The 19358-nt window shown below is 42.6% G+C and overlaps 1 long non-coding RNA gene across 1 annotated transcript in view; it reads left to right on the forward strand.

Moving 5' to 3' along the window:
• LOC125693485 (uncharacterized) overlaps nucleotides 1-18540 on the forward strand; it is a 28439-nt gene extending 9899 nt beyond the window's left edge. The window contains exon 3 of the long non-coding RNA XR_007377120.1: nucleotides 18361-18540. This is a non-coding gene — a long non-coding RNA (uncharacterized LOC125693485). The remainder of the gene's footprint in view (nucleotides 1-18360) is intronic.
• The last annotated feature ends 818 nt before the right edge of the window (nucleotides 18541-19358 follow it).

Genomic DNA, 19358 nt, shown 5'->3' on the forward strand with positions numbered 1-19358 from the left:
AACAGTTCTTTTCATGTGTTAAAACTGTTGTTTCTCTAACTCAAAATACTGTGTGTTTTCAAAAGCTTAGTATGGAAGATATATTTCTAAGTCATGTTTCTTTTAGCGAACACTAAATGTTGGCTGTAGACAGCAGTAGACTCAGGATTTGGTAGTTAACCAGTACAAATACTAAACCAGGCAAAGTCTGTCATCACATAAGAGACAGCTTTCAACTTTGCTAAACGTCTTTCTACTTACAAAGTTAATGGAAACCAGTCACAATGATAAAATCTGTGACTGTCTTAAATAGAAAGAATTCTTGGTTCTTTGTGGTAGAAAAAAAGACTGGAATTTAAATTCTTGGGTTTTCCCTCCTCATTTTTAATTCCTTTCATTTGATTAAAAGACTTTTAAAAATGAACAGTCCAATGAAGGGAGAAAATAGAAACGTACACTGAGTAAGATAAAAAACCAACCATTTGAAAAAGGCCCAAACCTTGCAATTATGAGAACTCCAACAGCATTAAAACATGAGGACCAGAGCAGATAGAGAAGGTAAACAGAACCTGGGGCAAAACAGCAGGATTGTTACTGGAGGATGCCTGATAAAAACATGACACGAGAAACCACCATGCAAACCACTCAAAAATAAGAGCAGCAAATGGAGATCGGAGCTGCAGATAAGAACATGCAGAAACTTTCTGAGAGAAATCAAGGAGGAAAAAAAAGTAAAGGCAATTTTTACATAAAGAGAAATCTCAGAGATCCAGATGTGCTAAAAAGCCAGCAGAAAGGAGATGAAAGAGACAAACCTGGAAGCTACGGAGTTCTGGATGAATGGCAAAGGACAGAAAACTGCAGCTCTTTCTCCTTTCCTCCAACACCTCTGCCTGAGGAATGAAGCTCTGGTTGTATGGCAGCATACAACCATATTGCAGCCTTATTGCAGGTGTTTTCTACTCTATAAAAAAACCTACATCAGAATGACACAAATCATTCCCTGGAGGTTATGTTTCTCCATGTGTGGAAGTATATATCTAGCCTCTTAGCTACTGGTTACCTGATTGCTGAACTGCACTGTTGAAGGTTGGAGAGATTATTTCTAGCATGTCTTGCTGTAGTTTTCAGTGAAGCTGAACGTCTTTCTAGTTCTATTACAAAGAATTAATACCACAGCAAATGAAGACAGAACTGCAAGCAACTACAGTTGTAATTTCTCCTGTCAGAAGAGCCTCAGGAAGGCAAATCATCATCCAAAAAGCTAAGGATACAAACCTCTAAAAACGGCATTCACTAAACACGCAACTCATTCTTGCCCTTCCTCTTCCCTACTGCAAAAACTTTGTGTTTGCAATTTTGAGCAGAAATATTAAAAAAATATTTACCTGTGGGAAAGTTTGAAACCTCACATATGAAAGTATATTGTCAAATGGCCAGGTGTAGAAGAGGTGCACAGGCACCTGTGCTGCAACAGAGCTCTTAAATGATTCCTCTTAAACATGTAAGCTAAGTAATCCCAGCTGATATGAAGCAGCGCTGATAGCTTTTCTAGTTTTTAATAGTAATGGACAGTACATCATTACTAAAAACATAATATTTTTGCACCTGGGTTCTTTTATGATAGTGTTACTCCTGTGCAAAATTAAATGTCAGCAAAAGAAGAGCGATTCTAAAATGAAATTGTAAAGAACTGTATTATTATGCTGAGGTAGTATGGTGATTTAATATGGTGAGTAGTCACACCTGAGTAATTAAAGAGTTTGTTTTTACAGGGAAGCACTAAGTTTACTAAAGCAAAAGAAAAGTATTTTGTTACAAACAGATTACCTAATTGCTTTCACTCAACTTGGTGCAAACCTTCATATGGAAACTGGGATTTGACAGGAGTGTAGCTGGGAAAAAAAAAGAGGGGAAAAAAAAAGAAAGGAAAAACAAGTAAAAAGTTAAAGCAAGGTCCCTAAATACAAAGTGCTGCAGATGACGTCCAGAGCAAAGTCCTTTCTCCACAGCTGCAATAGGAGCCCAGCTCCTGGCTCTCCTGTTCCATACAAGCTGCTGCAGGTGAGGAGCTGGGAGCAGGATTAGGAAGGCTCCACTTCACACTGCAGGTAGGCAGGGTGCTAGCAAGGCTGTTTGACACCCATCATCATTTATAGGCCTGGAGAGCTCTTTTTAAATTCTACTCAACGAATGTAAAGCAGGTGCTTAAGGAATGCAAAACAAGTCACACTTTCTCATCACATCAATGGGAACTGCTGGAAGGGGCCTAATTTCTGGACTATCTGCAGATTATAAACTTTATATCATGATATCTTAAGTGGAGTTCTGGGCTCTGCAGTGGAGGTGACATTGTCTTTCTGACCAGAATAAGTTTGAGCAGCACAAAATCTCAATGAAAGTATTCGGGAATCTCAGCCCCGTAACAGCAGAAAAGCTCAATATCTATAGACAGGTGAAGAAAAAGAGCACTCATGGCCCATGTTACCTGCCCACCCCACAGCTTCCCATACCCAAATCACTCAAATTGGCTTGCAGGCCAACAAGGACAACATTCCTGTAGAATGTTTTTCCATTTTGTCCTCAAAAAATGAGTTTCCTGTAGCTTTTGTAGCTTCCTTGTTTTCCTTCAGTGCAGCATCCTTTCAGTATTGCTTTGCAGATTTCTTGCATCACTCTATTCATTAGCTAGAAGGGTGAAAAAGAGAATTAGAAGTAAAGCAAAAATAAGGGTCTGTTCCCAAAGCCAGTGAAAACAATGGCAGTCAAAGGAACTGGCACTGACCAAACATTTTATTTTCCTCGGGAGAGTAGAAGGATCCTAGCCAAAGTTCCAGAGCATGAAGATCCTAGTAATTCATTCAACACAACAAAACAGAAATTGACATTGCATTTTGGTTCTTACTCCTTGTTAATTGCGGCACTCACCTCATACTATATTTGAGCTAAAGAGTGATCATTATTGCATTAACTGAGCACAGCGAGGTCTTTCATCTTTCTATTTCAGGCTGATTACTGTACATACAGTTTCTGACTGCTGAGGGTAACTCCTTTAAAAGATCTTTTTTTTCCCCCTAAATTTGGAAATTATAAACAGAAGAGCCTGTGATGTAAAGACACACACAGAAGGAAATGATCTGAGAGAGGAGCCTTTAATAAGCTAAATAGGTTCAGTGTAATGTACGTTCATGTCTTAATTTAGTGGATGATTTTGAAAAGAATGAGACTCTCTTTCACTGGTGCAGGCAAAGTGCAGCTAAATTCACCCCCTGCTGATGTGCTGTGGGTAAAATCATCCAGAAATCACTTAATCTGAAAGGAAAAATCCTCTTAGGTATTTTCCCAAAGACTCCTTGAATAGGCTCAGAGTAGGCAATCATACATGGGAGAAAGCAGTTTAGCTGGAGATTTTCCTACAGCACAAAACTCCTGCATTTCTTCATTTCCCCTTGCCTGCAAGCAATGGATCTGTCCCCTCCAGTTCTGACAAGTCTTTTTGGGGCTGCTTTATGATATTTTAAAGCTGTTGTTTTGTCTGGGCACCTCACATGGAACATCATACAGTCTGTGCCCCAAGTAGCATGCAGCTGGAATTCAGACTCCATAAATCAAGTCAGAGGAAATCTCAGGAGAGGGAGCTGTCACTTGGGGTCGCATCAGCAAAAAAAAGAACAGCTTTTAAGAAATGGGCATGTTTCAGCCCATTGGCAACAAAAAAAAACACTGCTCATTACAATCTGATTGAATGTCAAGAACATCTCTGTTTCCATCCCATCTGCTTCACAGCACTCATTCATCAACAGAGAGCCTCCACGTGCCAACCGACAGCATCCACAGTGAACAGGAAAAAACAGAGTGACTGCACACTGCAGCCCAATGGCTCACCCAGCACCCTGCCTGCAGCAAAGGATGGGCTGAGGCTGCAAGAGGCAACTCAGAGATGTCAAAAACTTAGGTAAAAAAACTGTATATACACACATACTGCTACAACAGTAACCCACCTCACCTCAGCAAAAGAACAGTTGCTCAAATACTTAAATACTCAAATGGGAAAACCATTCAAGTTCTGGGAAATAGTTACCTTTCCATCTTACTAGCCCTAGGATAGCTGCTGGGAGCTATCATTCATGAATGCTGTGTCATGGAGAGAATCCTCCAGATAGGGCACTTCAATATCCTTGTTCTGCTTTGAGCATATAAAAGAATTCACAAGAATTACCTTAGTATGAACTTTTATCTCCCTGGTGAGCTAACTGCTGTGAACTTGTTGCTGAATATTACTCTTACTGCATGCAATCTACTTCTTTCCTGGGAGCCTGCTACCAGCTACAGATTTCAACTTCCAATTAGCAAATTTGCAGGTTTTTTTGTTTTTGTTTTTTGTTGTTGTTGTTGTTTTTCCTCTGATGCCATCTAAAATAACTCTTGATTAAAAGGAATCACATTCTGGTATTGATTATCTATGCAGCTTGCAACTAGCATTACAACTTTGCTTTGTTTTCATTGTATGCTTGACCTCTGCATTTGAAGGCTTGCAGCACTTCGTACTTGACCTCCATGATGTTTCTGGTTTCTTACTCTGTTAAAGTGACCAACAATAGTTTGTAACACATACACAGAAGAGTCCCCCATACACAGTCCTTGCTGGATGACAGAAAGACAAAGCTCTTTGGCCTGATGTGATACTTTAACTTGCATGAGTTGACTTCATTTTTTGGCCTGGGTTGGTCAAGTGTTACACCATACTGAGAAGGACTTTGTGCCATTAGTGGCTTATTTGCTGCTGGAAAATCCACATCTGCTGACAGGAATATGAGTGCCGTGGACTGGTCAGCAAGTTGGTATTAAACTTCAGTAGTGAAGGGCAGGATATTCTTTCTCCTCTCCCATCTGTGAGTGATGTTGCTGATCCACATCCATTAATGTTTTTGCTACCATCCTCCAACAGTGTGGGAAAACAAAAGACAGACTCTTCATGTCAACAATCTGGAAAAAATCTGGAAAAAATACAAAAACAGGGTTTCATAATCAAATAAATGTTTCTGTCCTTATACAGCATAAAGCTGCAGCAAACAAAATGAAATATATTTATGATTCCCCTGCAGTAAACACACTTGCAGTCTGAAAAACACTATCAATATACACAGGGATCATCTACATGTCATTGTAACTGCACGCTGCAATTGAAAAGCAAACAGCTTTTAGAACACACTGAGAAAAACTCTAATTTTAGGCACAGAGAGCATGTGTTCACACTGCCACATGATGGATGCATAATAGTGTGCTCCAGACAACCAACCTTAAAATATCTGAGACCTTATTGTGTTATTGGTGTTTATAGTTTGTACTGTAGTCAAGCCTTAAAAGCCTAAGGCCTCAATTGTGCTGTGGATGGCATAAACAGAGCAAAAAAGACAGTTCTCATCCCATAGATACTGCAGACTGAATGAAACCTCGTCCATCACCTTCTCTCCAGCCTTATAGCTCTTCTCTGCCTTAGATCTCCAGCACATAACATCTCCCAGGTAGGAATAATGTGCCTCCAGCATGTCTGAACGGCACTGGTTTTTGAATGGTTGGTGAACAAACAAAATACACTGAGAAGATCTGTTCTTTTTTTTTTATTTTTTATTTTTGAGAGTGGACTCCAATGGTTTTTTTGGGGGTATTTACACTGGGATTGTTTTTTTGGATCCCACAGAAATATAAATCGTAATAACTCACAAATTTTATTATCTGTGCTGTTGTGTAATTCCATTGTAATTCTCTGGAATTCTATTGAAATTCTTTGCACAGATGCCTCTGTCCTTCACTGGATCTGGCCAAGAATTGAATGTGGGATGATGAGGAGCCTTAATATGATAGAGGAATGTGTCCATCAACACTATTGTGATTCTAAGCAGCCAGACTCTTTTTCAGTTCCTTTCTCAAAGGCTGTGGCAATGAATGAACCAATACTGGAGTCAAGCACAGCAGAAAATTTACTTGCTTCTGATTCTGACTAGCAAAATAACCTTTTCTCATGAATTTTTTGCTGTTATTTTAAAGAAAGTAAAGATTAGGTAAGAAACTTAGTGCTATGGATTAGTTAGGCTTCTACATTTTTATTTTCTCTGACAGAACCAGCTGAGAACTAGTTGATATCAGTGGTGTTTCTGCCTTTTTCACAACTCTCACGGCACTCTGGGGCTCTCTTAGCAAGTGATTTGACATGCCCACCATTCCCAGCCTTCCAGGAGCCTGCCCAATTCTGCTTTTTCCCATTGGTCTCCTTGCAGCTCGTCACTGAGCCTCTTGCCAGACTCGTCTGAAGAAAGCTTCTTCCAGGTGGAATCTCACAGTTTTACCGTTTCCTGCAGGCCTCAACTCCACCTTGAGTGTGAGCATCCTGACATGATATTCATGGCTGATTCTGGTCCCATGCTCTCTACAAGAACCATCCCAGACGTTACAGGAGGAGCCTGGGCTTGCAGACAGGACAAACAGCACAGGAGCCTGGTGATGCACAACTTCTGGTTCTTCATCACTCCAAATTCATGCTGAAGAAAACTGTTGAGGTCTGTGAGCCAACTCAGTGCCCATGATCTCTCATCCCAAGGGATGTTACAGCAAAAAGCCATTGGTGCCTGCACGGTGCAGATGTTCTGAGTTTGGTAATTACTCACCAAGAAGATTAAAGGTGGTCACCTCAGTTGTGTCTACTTTGTCACAACCCTGAGGGCTGTCCCCAAGTCTCAGGAGCAGAGAAATGCAGTTGGTGTCCTGCAGTTCCAGCTGACAGTTCCGAGCTTGCAGTATTGATGTTCCAAGACAGGGAGAGACTAGAGGAATATTAACTCTCCATTAGAGATGCAATCCTGGGATATCTTACCAAGAACCCTCCCCCCCAAAAAAATCTAGGCATGAGTGTCCTCTTGCTAAATCTAACCCAAAACTTACAATGGTCACCAACTGTGAGCTGGGTACACATCTGTTCCTCTGGATTAGCTGCAGCCTCCCCACACCCTATATCAGATCCCACAGCCCAGCCAGGCCCATGCCTCCAGCCCAATCTATGGGTCCAAACTCAGCTGCTAGTGCTGCTCTTATTTATGCTGGTCTTCTGCCACTGCCCACTCCTTTACTGAAGCAGGCTGCAAGTTGCTCAAACCCACAAGAGGTGGCTCTATTTCTCTACCCAGCCCCACCATGATCAATTGTTCCCACCACTTTATGATTTCTGCAGAACGTGTGCCAGTTTTATTTCCAGGAATGCAACAACACCAACGTTTCTCAATTATTCAGATAGGTTTTAGCTTGTCATCATCTTCCATTCACTTGAACTGTGCACCATCACCCTACCTCAGCTCACTGTTGTGCTGACATGGGTTGTGAGTTTGCTCTCCACTGCAGCACAAAGGAGCAGGATGCTGTTGCCCTGCCATGTGAGGCGATGCTGCAATCCTCTGCATCTGGTTTCTAAACAAACCCTCTACAACAGACCAATCTGTTAAACCTTTGAGAGCCTCATTTCCAGGTTTCAACAACATTCTCTTCAGAAGTGAGCACTTCATGGAGTTCATTTAAGGTTGTCAAAGCCACAACTCGCTGTCAGCACTATTTACCACTTCAGTGGCTCAGCTAAGGCCTCAGCTGCTGCAAGCCAGCTCAGCACTAATAGCAGAGCCCTCCTGATTTACATCAACCTCTGCCAAGCGGACAGCTGTCCTCCACTGCCTCCCAGTAGCTGTCTGTGTACACGTTTGTTGCAGACAACACAAAAGCAGCTTTTCTCCTGCCACCCCTGTCCAGGCCATGTGTTTATGCTGGAGCAGCCAACCACAGCGGATGCCCCATTTTATGCAGTCAGCTGGACCCAGCAGCCTGCTCAGTGCATGCAGTACTTAGGGCTGCCTTTCAGGATAAAATCTGGGATATTTCCTCAGTCTTGCTTCCTTTATGGGCTGTGATCCCTTACCTCTCTGTAAGCCCTCACCTCCTTTTTTGGTAAGTGGACAGAGGGAACAGAACTCTCTTGTCCCAAACATCACATCGTAATTCTCTGTGCTTTTCCCAGGCAAAGCAGCTCAGCTCTACCACAGTCAAAATACTTTTTACCTGTTTATTTTTTCTGTCATTCCTACCCCTACTCCTTTCTGACTCCTCAAAACCTGGCTCCCACAGATTCAAGCCTAAGAACTCCAAACCTTCTCAAACCCCTTCCAGTTACACGTTGACACTACTGACATCTTTGATTTCACACCCTCTATCTTGTCTCAGGCTTCTGCAACACTCAACATCATCTCCAGAGCCTATAGAAAACAAACCACCAGCTCCCCCAGCCAAAGACTCCAATGGCATCTGGTCCATCTGTTCCATGGCAAACTGGCAGCACAACAATAACTTCCAGTAAGCTGAGGAGCGGATGGTTTTAGTGAATAAAACCACTGTGCCTTCTGTCTTTTATTTCAATAGTAAATTTAATTTTATTATCTTTCCCCCAGTTTGCCACAGGATTGTGCTGAGGGCCCTCACAACTAAGTTGCAACATGGGAGGTTTAGACCCTCCCAGTTACTAGGCTGATAAAACACAGTTTGCACCCCCTGCAGAAGCCTGGCTTTCAGCAATGAGCCGGGACTGCATGCAGTGAGCCCCAGACAACCTATTTTGGGAGCTGCTCACAAGGTGCTGGCAGCAGCACAGCGGGCACTGGGAGCTTTGGGACATCAGAATGGTGGCTCTGGTGAGGTTGCAAGAGCTATTCTCTATGCCCTTGTTGGGAGCTGATAGCTTGCTGGCAATTACCATCTCTACTATATTTTCAAGATATTTTTACTTTTAAAATTTTTACTTTAAAAACCGAAATCTGAGACTTCTTATTGCATGCTTCCAGCAGCTGAAGAATTAAGAAAAGCCTTACACGTAGCACGAATGGTGAGAGCTGACAACATGATATCATAGTTTGGCAAGAATCATGGAATCATTGAGGTTGGAAAAGACCTCCAAAGTCATCTAGTCCAACCATTTACCTACCACCAATATTGCCCACTAAAACCACATGACATGGATACTATAGCAGCAAAAAATTGTTTGAGTTGGAAGGGGCACTTAAAGGTCATCTAGTCCGCATCCTGCTTAAGAGAGGTTGGTTCCTTGCAGAGCATTTGTGATTCTAGAAATTTAGTATTAATTTACAGATCTCACGTTTTTGTGCCCTTAGGAGATAATTTTTAAAGATCATATCAGGATATTGTGCTCCTGCACTGTTTGTTAATAGTTTCCTGCCTCCCTTCAAGAAAAATGAAATACTTCTTCTCTGAGCTTTTCATGCAATATTTTGCTAAGTCAAAGCAGAAAGGAAAAACTATTTACACTATTTTATTAGGCCAAATGTCAACGTGTTCTTCTGAAATCTTTACCAATCTTCCTGATATTTAATACACAAACAGACATATATATATTTATGGCTTTCATTTCTTGTGGCAGTACCCAAAATATCCAACAGGCTGATGCACAGAGCTGTATTTCTTTCATGTGTAAGAAAGGGAGAGACTAAATGTGCCAGAGAAGGTGGATAGCAGCTGGGTAGGAAGGAAAGGCATGGAATCACTTTGTTTTTGTGAGTCTTTTTAATCAGGTTTCATTAATCTCTGCTGAGCCTGACTACAGACAGCATACTTCCCTTTTGCCAGAACGTTGGTCCTGCCCACAAAAACCAGCTTTTTTTCCACATGAAGAAAATACTCCAGTTTCAAATTCACTCAGAAAACTCACCCTGTTTCCAATTTGGTTCAGCATTATTACACCGGGCAAAAGGAGCTGCACCCCTGCCTACCAGCCCATGGTGCAGGCTTGGAGCAGTTGATCCTACAGCTCTGTGCCTGCCCAGGTCAGCCTCTGGTTCCCAGGAAAACTTTTCTTATCTGCCTACTGAGTTCTTTCTATTAAAGAGAGAGATTTTTTTTTTCCCATTTCTTCTTCACTAGGGCTGTGGAAAGACTTATAAACAATACTCCCTGGTATTTGGTGGAAAGATATACAGTTCACCCACAGTTGATTTTGACCAGGACTGCTTCTGGAGGAAAAGGCAATAGCAAATAACCAGTCCTAAGTTACCCAAAAAAAGTGTGATTGTCAAAACCCAGTTAAAGAAAGAAAGACTTACTTAAAAAAGTTACTTACCCATGCCAAAGATCAGGGCCCACTGAATACTCCAAAGGATCTCCTGGTAAAGAACCTTCTCCTGTGGCAGCCAGTCTTTAAATGAGGCTTAGAGAAGGGTGGAACCTGTTTTTACCTGTGCTACTGGGGCTGGCTGTGTCCCTTCACCAGGTGCTCAGTCATTGGGTCAGGCTGTGACTTAGCAATTCTCATACAGCTTTACAGGTAGTCACAACTATACCTGCAATTACCTACCAGCAGACTTGTGCCACGTTGAGATTATGCTCAGCAAAGCTTGAGGTATGAACCATGTATCGAGTTGCTTTCTATGAGCTGGAACTCTTGTATTCCTAGTCCTACTATTTATAAGCACTGAAAAAAATCTGTATTTTACTTAAAATGTGATTACTCCAATGGCTCAGTGTATCAGCAGCCTCTGGTATTCAGTTCTGGGACCTCAGCCCATGTCAGGGATGTGTCTGTAAAATATAGACCACCATATAATTAGACTTTGAGCATCTCATAGGTTTTTTTTTTTTTTCTTACATCTCTGATGCTCTCAGAACACAGGAGTCTATCAAATTCTCCTTTCAGGTTGGATAGTAGGAAAATCTTCTTCTCCAAAAGACTGATCGAGCACTAGAAAGGACTGCCCAGGGAGGTGGTAGAGTCACTGCCCCTGGAAGTGATTTGCAGATGTGGTACTAAGGGACATGGTTTAGTGGGCAGTACTGGAGGTAGGTGGATGGTTGGACTAAATGATCTTAGAGGTCTTTTCCAACGTAAATGATTCCATGATTCTACACATGACCTATTGACTATGGGCTATTGGCATCAATGGGTCTGAAAATAAGCTCCAATTACCTACAAATGTAACTGCTTTCTCCTTTTTCTTAGTCTTTTTGCATTTGTTAACTCATCAGAGAGGAAACAGGAGGTATCTGGTATTAAGAGACTCACTCAGGGTTGCAGAGTGAATCAGTAGTGGAGCCCGAATGATGTCCTGGAAGCTCCTTCAAAATATTTATTATTTTCATCATATTCTATAATAAGAGTTACTAGGAAGAAGTTTATGAATATTAACATTCATCTGATGAATCCAAGACCAATCATTCCATGAAGTAATGCAGTTGCCTTGATAATGCTGAAGGATACCTAAACCAGTAAAACTCCTGTATGACTCTCCTCCTGCCTACTGTCTATTTAAATGACAGCTGGTGAGAGGTTCCTAGAAACTTTATCCCTATCAAAAAGCCCGGTGGTGCTCTGCACCTCCATATTAGATCTTTCCAAACTACTTGGGAATCACAGGGCAGCAGTGGGACACTGCCAACCAAGCAAAGCCCCTTGGGGCTTCCATTCCCCCATGTTCTCTACCTTCTTCCAACTGCAGCTCTGTCTTCTGCTCCAGCAGAATGGCCTGATTTTAGATACTCTCCTAAGAGTGATCCACAGGACCAACCCTCATTTGAGAAGGAAAGTTTTCAGAGTGCTAGAAGCAATATACATCACTGACTCTGCAAATAATTCCTTTGAAGTATCACAAAAATGTGTCCGAAAGGCATGATGCTCCTTTCCTGATGCTCTGCTCTCCTGAAATGGTTTCATGTAACAGAGCAACTTTCAGCAAGGAACATTTTGCCCAACTCAGATCTTTTCCATCTGCTGTGGTCTGTGCAGGGGGCTTTAATATTTCTACCTTCTTGGCTATTAGCCCACTGAGGCTGTCTGTTAGGATAAAAGAAAAAAGTGAGATTATATTCTCCCTTCCTACACACTTCTGTTTTTCCGTAATAATTCTGCTTATGGCAGATAGGTTTCTAAGGAGATGCTGTATGTTAGACATAGACAAAAAAAAATTAGCTATAGACAAAAGACTGCCTTGAAGAAGGAGAAAAGTGTTGCTTTTATGAAAATTAAAACCAAACAACCTACTTTCCTCTACTTGTTTTTGAAAAGAAAAAAATTCAGTTTTTTTGGGGAAAAAAAACAGTTTCAGATCAAATATTCTTGTTTTCTGCTAAAAAGTTTCTAGATTCGGCCAAAATAGATATATATATATATATTTAACAGATTGTCAATGAAATCTCCTGTACATGGGTAAGTAATAAAAGGATGGCACGCTGCCCAAACAGTGTGCAATCGAAGTGATATTTAGGCATACTTCAAGCCTCAGCTACCACAGAAATTGATTTATGCTCCCTTTTATCTTTTTTACTGTAGTTTATTTCTTATGTCTTCAGTCCACAGCTAAAGGATTATTGCAGATGACTCAGAGCAGGGGAAGGAAAGGTTAGGCTCACTGGGCTCTGGCTGTCTCCATCCAAGATGAGGTCTTATGGGATGCCCCAGTTTCAGATCAAACTCCAATGGCAGGGGATTGGACCTCCCTATCCCAAGGCTGGCATACTGCGATGTGGTTTTCCTTCTGTCCTCTGCATGGGTGCTGGGCTTGGATGCACATTCAGGACATAAACTTCCCCAGGACCTGGAAATGTGAGTGTGCTGTGTCTGGGTCGAGCCTCTGTCTGTTAAATACCCACTGTCATTGCCTTCTGGTAAATGGTGATCAATGCATGTTTTACAAACCACAGGGAACCATGCAGTTATCCAGCGCCTTTCACCAGCGGCTCTCAAAGTACCGCACAAACAAATAACCGAGTTTTACAGTAACTTTATATTGCAGCTTTTCTAGACAGTGGGAAACTGACATCAAAGGGGCTTCCCACCACTGTACAGCAGAACTGCACAAAATTATGGGCACAACACAGGAATCCCGATTCCAGCTCTGATTTCATCTCTCAGGCAAAATTTGTTATTTCTCCACTTCTTTCTGGCAACTGGCCCAAGGTTCCTATCACTGCTGGCCAGAGATAGGGACAATCATCCACACCAAGCATGCTTTTTATTCTCTTTAAAAGGAGCACATAAAATGAATGAACTTGAGAGAGCAGAAGAGATGCATGGGGGACAAGGGGAGCTCTTTAGAAAGTGGCTGGTCAAACACATACTGAAGTCAACAGATGTAGCAGGGCAGGGGACAAAGCAAAGCTGCTTTCACTGCTGTTTGGGTGCTGCCCTGAATTTCTGCCCTGCCACGGTGGGTTGAGATCTCAGGCTGAATAATTATCAACAACACCTATTGATTAATAGCAGCAGCAGCCCTGGTGAAAAATCTCAGGTCCCATACTCGCAATTCTAGTCACTTCCCCAACCTACTTCTAAAATTAGAAACAAACAGGCCCCTTCTAAAAGCAATAAACAGCACTTTAATTGGACTGGAGCCTATAAATCTGTCAGCAGCTACTTACTCCAACTCCATTGTGAGACCAGCGCCTTTGAAGCCCCTCCCTTGCCTTCCACCGCGGTGCACTGGGATGCAGTGTGATGGGGCTGTGAGGTGTAGGGCTGGGGGGGTTTGCTCCAGGTCAGGTGGACGTCATGATGGGGCAAGAGGAGAAGGTCAGGCTGCAGATGGCTGCTGCACACGGTCTGTGAGCGCAGCAACAGAATCATAAGGTCGTAGAATATCCCAAGTTGGAAGAGAGCCATAAGGATCACCGAGTCTAACTGCTGACCTGAGCTGATGTACTGCACTTAGAAGATGCATCTCACAGCAGGGCTGTGGGAAATGCATATTAAAATGAATTTTGCATAGATAAAACTGCATTATTTATTTATTTATTTTGTCACCAAATATTGTTTTAAAGAAAATCCCACCTGGTTTGAAATGATGTCATGTGTTATTGTCATAATGCAGCAGAACCTGGCAAATGTGTACTAATCAATCCAATTTTCACTGGAAAAATGCTGTGTAAAGGGAAAATATGTTCAACAGCTGCTATTTCATATGTTTCAGCTGTTTTGAAAGGGAAAGGAGATGGCAGCCTTGTAGCAAAGGGCATGATCTGCAACTTTAGGAGTTTCTCCAGTTTGGTGCACATTGACCTGATTCCTAACAGGGAATGTGTGATGTGCAGAGACATGTCCCACTTGAGCCAAAGAAGTGCTTCTGTGTTCAGATGGTCTTCTGGGACACACATGGCCTTCACATGTCATCCAGCAGAAGAGAAACTGCACCAGCGACAAAATGAGACAGTGGAGAGTGGGGATAGGACACATAGGCGAGCATGTTCCTTCCTGCCCCTCCTGTGAGACTAGGCTCAGGGCAAGAATTAAAACTGCCCTCTTTAAAAAAGTGCTCAGGAAGAGGGGAAAAAAAAAAAGGAGATATTTTTTGTACTACCTCAAGAACAAATAATAAAAACTTGCAGAGAGGTGTTTTGAGTAAAAAATACAAGACCACATTGCAAGAATAAGGTGAGGTGGCACACAGGCATCTTATAGGCAGAGATCCTGAAGCTGTGAGAATAATCATAGAATCATAGAATGCCTTGAGCTGGAAGGCGGATCTCAAGGCCATCTGGTCCAACTCTCTTGCAATGGACACCTGCAGTTCAATGAGGTGCTCAGAGCCTCATCCAGACTGACACTGAATGTCTCCAGGGATGGGATGTCCACCACCTGTCTGGAAAACCTGTGCCAGTGCTTCACTGCTCTTATTATAAATATATATATATATATATCCAATCTAAACCTCCTCTTTTTCAGTTTGAAACCATTTCCCTTTTCTATCACAACAGCCCCTGCTAAAGAGTCTATCCCCTTCTTTCATGTAGCCCCCCTTTACATACTGACAGGGCACTCTTAGGTCTCCTTGGAGCCTTCTCTTCTCCAGACTGAACAGCCCCAGCTCTCTCAAGTTGTCCTTGTATGGAGGTGTTCCAACCCTTGGGTCATTTCTGTAGCCCTCCTCTGGACCTATGTGTCCTTCTTGTCCTGTTTCCTCTCTGTTTGGCTCCATTAGGACTTAGGAGGTTTCTTGTCCTCGGAGGACATACTCTTCCCCCATGCAGTGTGAGCATTCACATAAACAGCAGAATGTGAGAGCAAGTAAGAACTGACTCAGCAAGAACTGCCCACTACAACCTAGCCTTCCTCAAATAAATACCAAGAAACAACATTGTGTACACATTAGAAATATACATATACATATGCACATGTACTCACTAAGTGTATGTAACGCTCTCTCTCATAAGAAAATGCTGACAGCCTTTCAGCAAGCCATCCTCAGCTGCTAGTAACAAGCACTTCCTGCTGTCTGGAGGTGTGTTCAAGCCATTCCTGTGGAAGGATTGCACTTAAAATCCTTCAGATGCCTTTGTACCTGGATAAAACATTAATACAAACTTCACACACTGAGTGTGGGGCAGGGTGGCAAATGCCACCTCTTTAACAGCTGTGGCGGTGTCACCTCTAGAAATCGGGAGCTTAAAAGTCAAAGTCTGCCTTGAATAATCTTGAGTTTCAAAAATAGATTGGGCATTCGAGGTACTGTGGAACCAGGTGTTTTAATCTGAAATAACTTGGTCTAGCTGTCACAATGTGAGATGGGACCGCTTTCCTGTGCTGCCTCCCAGAGCTGCTCCCTGGCTGAAGCCTCATTTCAGAAAGAAAAATAGTACTACATTTCAGCAGTGGACCTGTGAAAACAGCTGATCCTCTGGATCATTTAAATAACCCTGCATTTATAAACAAAAGGGTTTTTTTTCTGTTCCTATGAAAACACACTGGAACATTTCACCACAGTTTTCCTTCACTGAAATTAGCCAGGAAAGACAAAGAATGTCAAAGAGCAATTATAGAAAACATATACTGTGCTGATTAGGAATCTCCTTTCTGTAGCATTGAGACAGCAGCTTGAAGTTCATATTAAACCCTTCTCCCTCTCTAATGAGATACGCCTTATTCAACCCAGAAGGACACAATTAACTTGGGAAAATTCTTTCCCAAGTCTTTCTCAGGTGGAAAAATAGTTGGGGAAGGGAGGAAGAACTCATGTTAGAAAGTGAAGGGCTGAAGGCTCTGGTCCCCTCAGGACCTAAGAGGACCAACACCTGAGGGCTGCTCTCTCCCTGGCGATGGCAAAGTTGTCCTTGTTTTGCTTTTTTCTCATAACATTTGCTATTGTTTCAGGGGCACTGTGCCCCCCAGGACCCTCCTCAGCACGGAGCAAGGTCAGGGGGAAAAGCCCACTCCCAAAATGGGACACAGCAGGGCAGATGTGGACTGCAGGAGGCACAAGCCAGAGGCAACCCGGAGCAGCCATTGCCATTGTTCTGCGGGGCCTCGTTCACAATCTCCACACAGTTGGGCTGTGGGAGCAGCTGGGAGCAATTACAGCACATGAAAAGAAGGGCACGGGATTAGGCAAGTGATGAAAAAGCAAGGGGACCACTAGATTTATCACTGGCAGAGCAAGGCAGCCCTTCTCCAGAGCCAGCCCTATTGCATGTCCCTGTTCCTGTCTTCTGGGCAGGAGTTACAGTGCCAGGAGCTGCAGGAGAGGATCCAACTGTGAGAATTGGCCGAGGTGGTGAGGATCAGTCTCCGTTTGGGTCCCACCAAAAGGACACGGTGGAGCACATGGGCAGATTTCAATCTCGTCCTCTCTTTATATGGGCAAAAAAAAAAAAAAAAAGCAGAAGCACAAGTTTTGCATTCCTTGTGAAATTTCTTCAGCTTTTCCATATCATCAGCATTGTAAAATAGAAAAAAAAAAACCAAAAAAACAACCCAAACCCAAAAAACCTCCCTCGTATCTTTCTTTTTTGTGAGGACTGAGGAGCACTAGAAAGGTTACTCAGAAGGTAAAGCATGTGTTTGCCATCTTAGCTCCTGATATGGAAACCATATGCCTAAATACACCACCAAACATACTCAATATAACACTCTTTTTTATTAAAGGTGGTTTTATGAAAGCTATCCACCTTCCATCCATCGTTGACTCCCAAAGAGGTCACATATTCCTCATTGCAAATATCAATATGTATTTGGGGTAAATTAAACTCCAAATAGACTGTTTCTGATTATTACTGCCAAGGGAGCAAGAGGCCATCTTATTTTCCCTCACTGATAAATTAAAAGAACTGTAATGGGTGATTTCTGCAACCTGTAAAAGGGCAAAACCATCTGTAACTCATTTAGTGTCGCTTTAAAGAAAATTTATTTGATTAATTTGGGTAGAGTATAGAAAGAATATAGATTTAAAAAATAGTAATAATAAAGCCCTCTACTGCTCAAGAGGAAGAAGGGAAGAAGCAGCAGCAGAAGAAAACTTTGACCCAGAATAAACGTTTGAGGGGATTAAAGCATGCTTCATGTGTTATTAGAAATATTCGTTGTAGAGGCTGCTGCCTTGCTCTTGAGAGAGCTGATTTTTTCCCTGCCAACCAGAGACCCTACCACGGCATGGCTCCAATAGCACCCATGTCACAGAACTTCTTGTCAAACAAATTGTTGTTAAATGCAGAACCTGATGGATAAGGAGATAAAAACAACAGGGGAGAAAGGCTGGCAACTGTCCATCCTTCAAAGCAGAGTTGATGGTAGCGACCCAAACTTCACTACCTTTGTCTGGCCTGACAAGCAGGAAGTGGAGAAAAGATCAAAAGAAAGTGGAAATCAAAAGGATTAATACATTGAAATTCTTCTGTTTTGCCACAGGCTGTCACCCTAGCTCCACGCATGGCTCAGTCAGCCAGGCATGCTCCATGGAAAGCAAGGGGAGAGAAACAGCTCTAGAAGCTCAGAAGTTTTCTCCTCCTGAAATTTCATTGGCCTGCAGGTTACCCGCATTCTCTGCTCCCCCGTTGACAATTTGGAGAACGATATTAAATAGTAACGATAATAAATACTAATAGGTTAATCTCTGTAAGTCATGCCAAATTCTATGGGGCCAGGGTTTGGCAAAAGCGTTCTGCCTCAGATGTGGAATATCTAATGACATCTTTACTGTTTAGGGTGTGCACGTGGCAGGCGGAGATGTCATTTGCACTCTGACACAGGCTAAGTCACTTACAGCTATGGATCTCATCAGAGGCTTGCACTGGGCCCTGGCCAAACCTTGCTTAAATCAAAGGGCGGGTTTGCCTTATTGTCTCTGGGCTGCTTTGCACTCACCCTGGGAGGAGGCAGGAGGCAGGCAGAGCTCCAGCCCGCTCAGCCAAAAAGTCTGGGTCTGATCTGCTGAAACCGTGAAGGATCTTTTCTTTGGCTTCAGTGAGCTGTATACCTGGGCAAGCCTAGTGCTCTGTGTGGTTATTTGTTCTTGATGACCTCATATTGTCCCTTTTTCCTCTCTTCTGGGTTATCTTAAAGTCGCCCATTTTGTTTTTCAGAGGTTGGAGTTTAGGACATCTGCTCAAAAATCCATAGGGAGACATGTTATGGTGTTCAGCCCCTCTGCAATCGATGGACATGATATGCCTACACTGCTCCGAGGCTTTAGGACCGATGGAGATGGACAACTGCAAGGATCTGGATCTCCCTTACAGGCTGTGACTCATCCAACTGCATTCACTCACCAATAGCATCAGCACTGGTGCGATCCCATGGGAAGCTCTCCATCACCACAGGGCTGACACACTACCTACCACGTGCCTCATCTCCCTCTGCTGAGCTCCTCATGAGTTGGTTGGACTGCTTCCCTACAGTCACGTGGCTCACTCCCTTTTGAAGATATTGGATAAAATCACCCTTTCCAGGACAAGGAAACTTCTGGTTTTGTAGCTTGCAGCAGAAAGCACAGATGGGCCTTCACACTGTAAATAAGAAGAGAGGAAAAAGTATGAATCTTTTCAGGACATTTTGGAAACAAAGCAGTAAGAATTTCTGGAAAGCAATGATGCAGCATTTGCAATACTGGGAAAATGACAGAAACCTGGGAAATACTCATCCAGATATTTTATTGCTAAAAATTTGTTACAATATTTCTCATCAAATATGTTGATTTTCCTAGATAAACAGTAGCTGAAGTGTAGGTGTTGTGCTTAATTCACTAGCAACTGGAGCCACCTGCTGAGGATGCTCAGACCCTGCTGAGGTCAGATCTTCTCCATACATTTCTGACTTTGCTGTGATTTATGCAGAGAAAGATTCAGTGATCCCGTGGTACCCTTCAGCTCCCTTTGCCACAGAGGAACATCAGCTTCAGGCCTGAAAATGTTCAAAGCTTTCAGATGTGTTTTTCATATCACACACTGTTCAGCTTCATTTTGTTTCTCTTGTTGTCTCTTTATTCTGAGTTGGACACTTTTTGTCAAGGAACAAAATAAATTGCATTTGACATTAGGGTAAATGACCTTCATTTGGGAACTACATAATTTTGACTGTGTGT

This window comes from Lagopus muta, chromosome 5 (assembly GCF_023343835.1).
Source record: "Lagopus muta isolate bLagMut1 chromosome 5, bLagMut1 primary, whole genome shotgun sequence".
Classification (NCBI taxonomy): Eukaryota; Metazoa; Chordata; class Aves; order Galliformes; family Phasianidae; genus Lagopus; species Lagopus muta.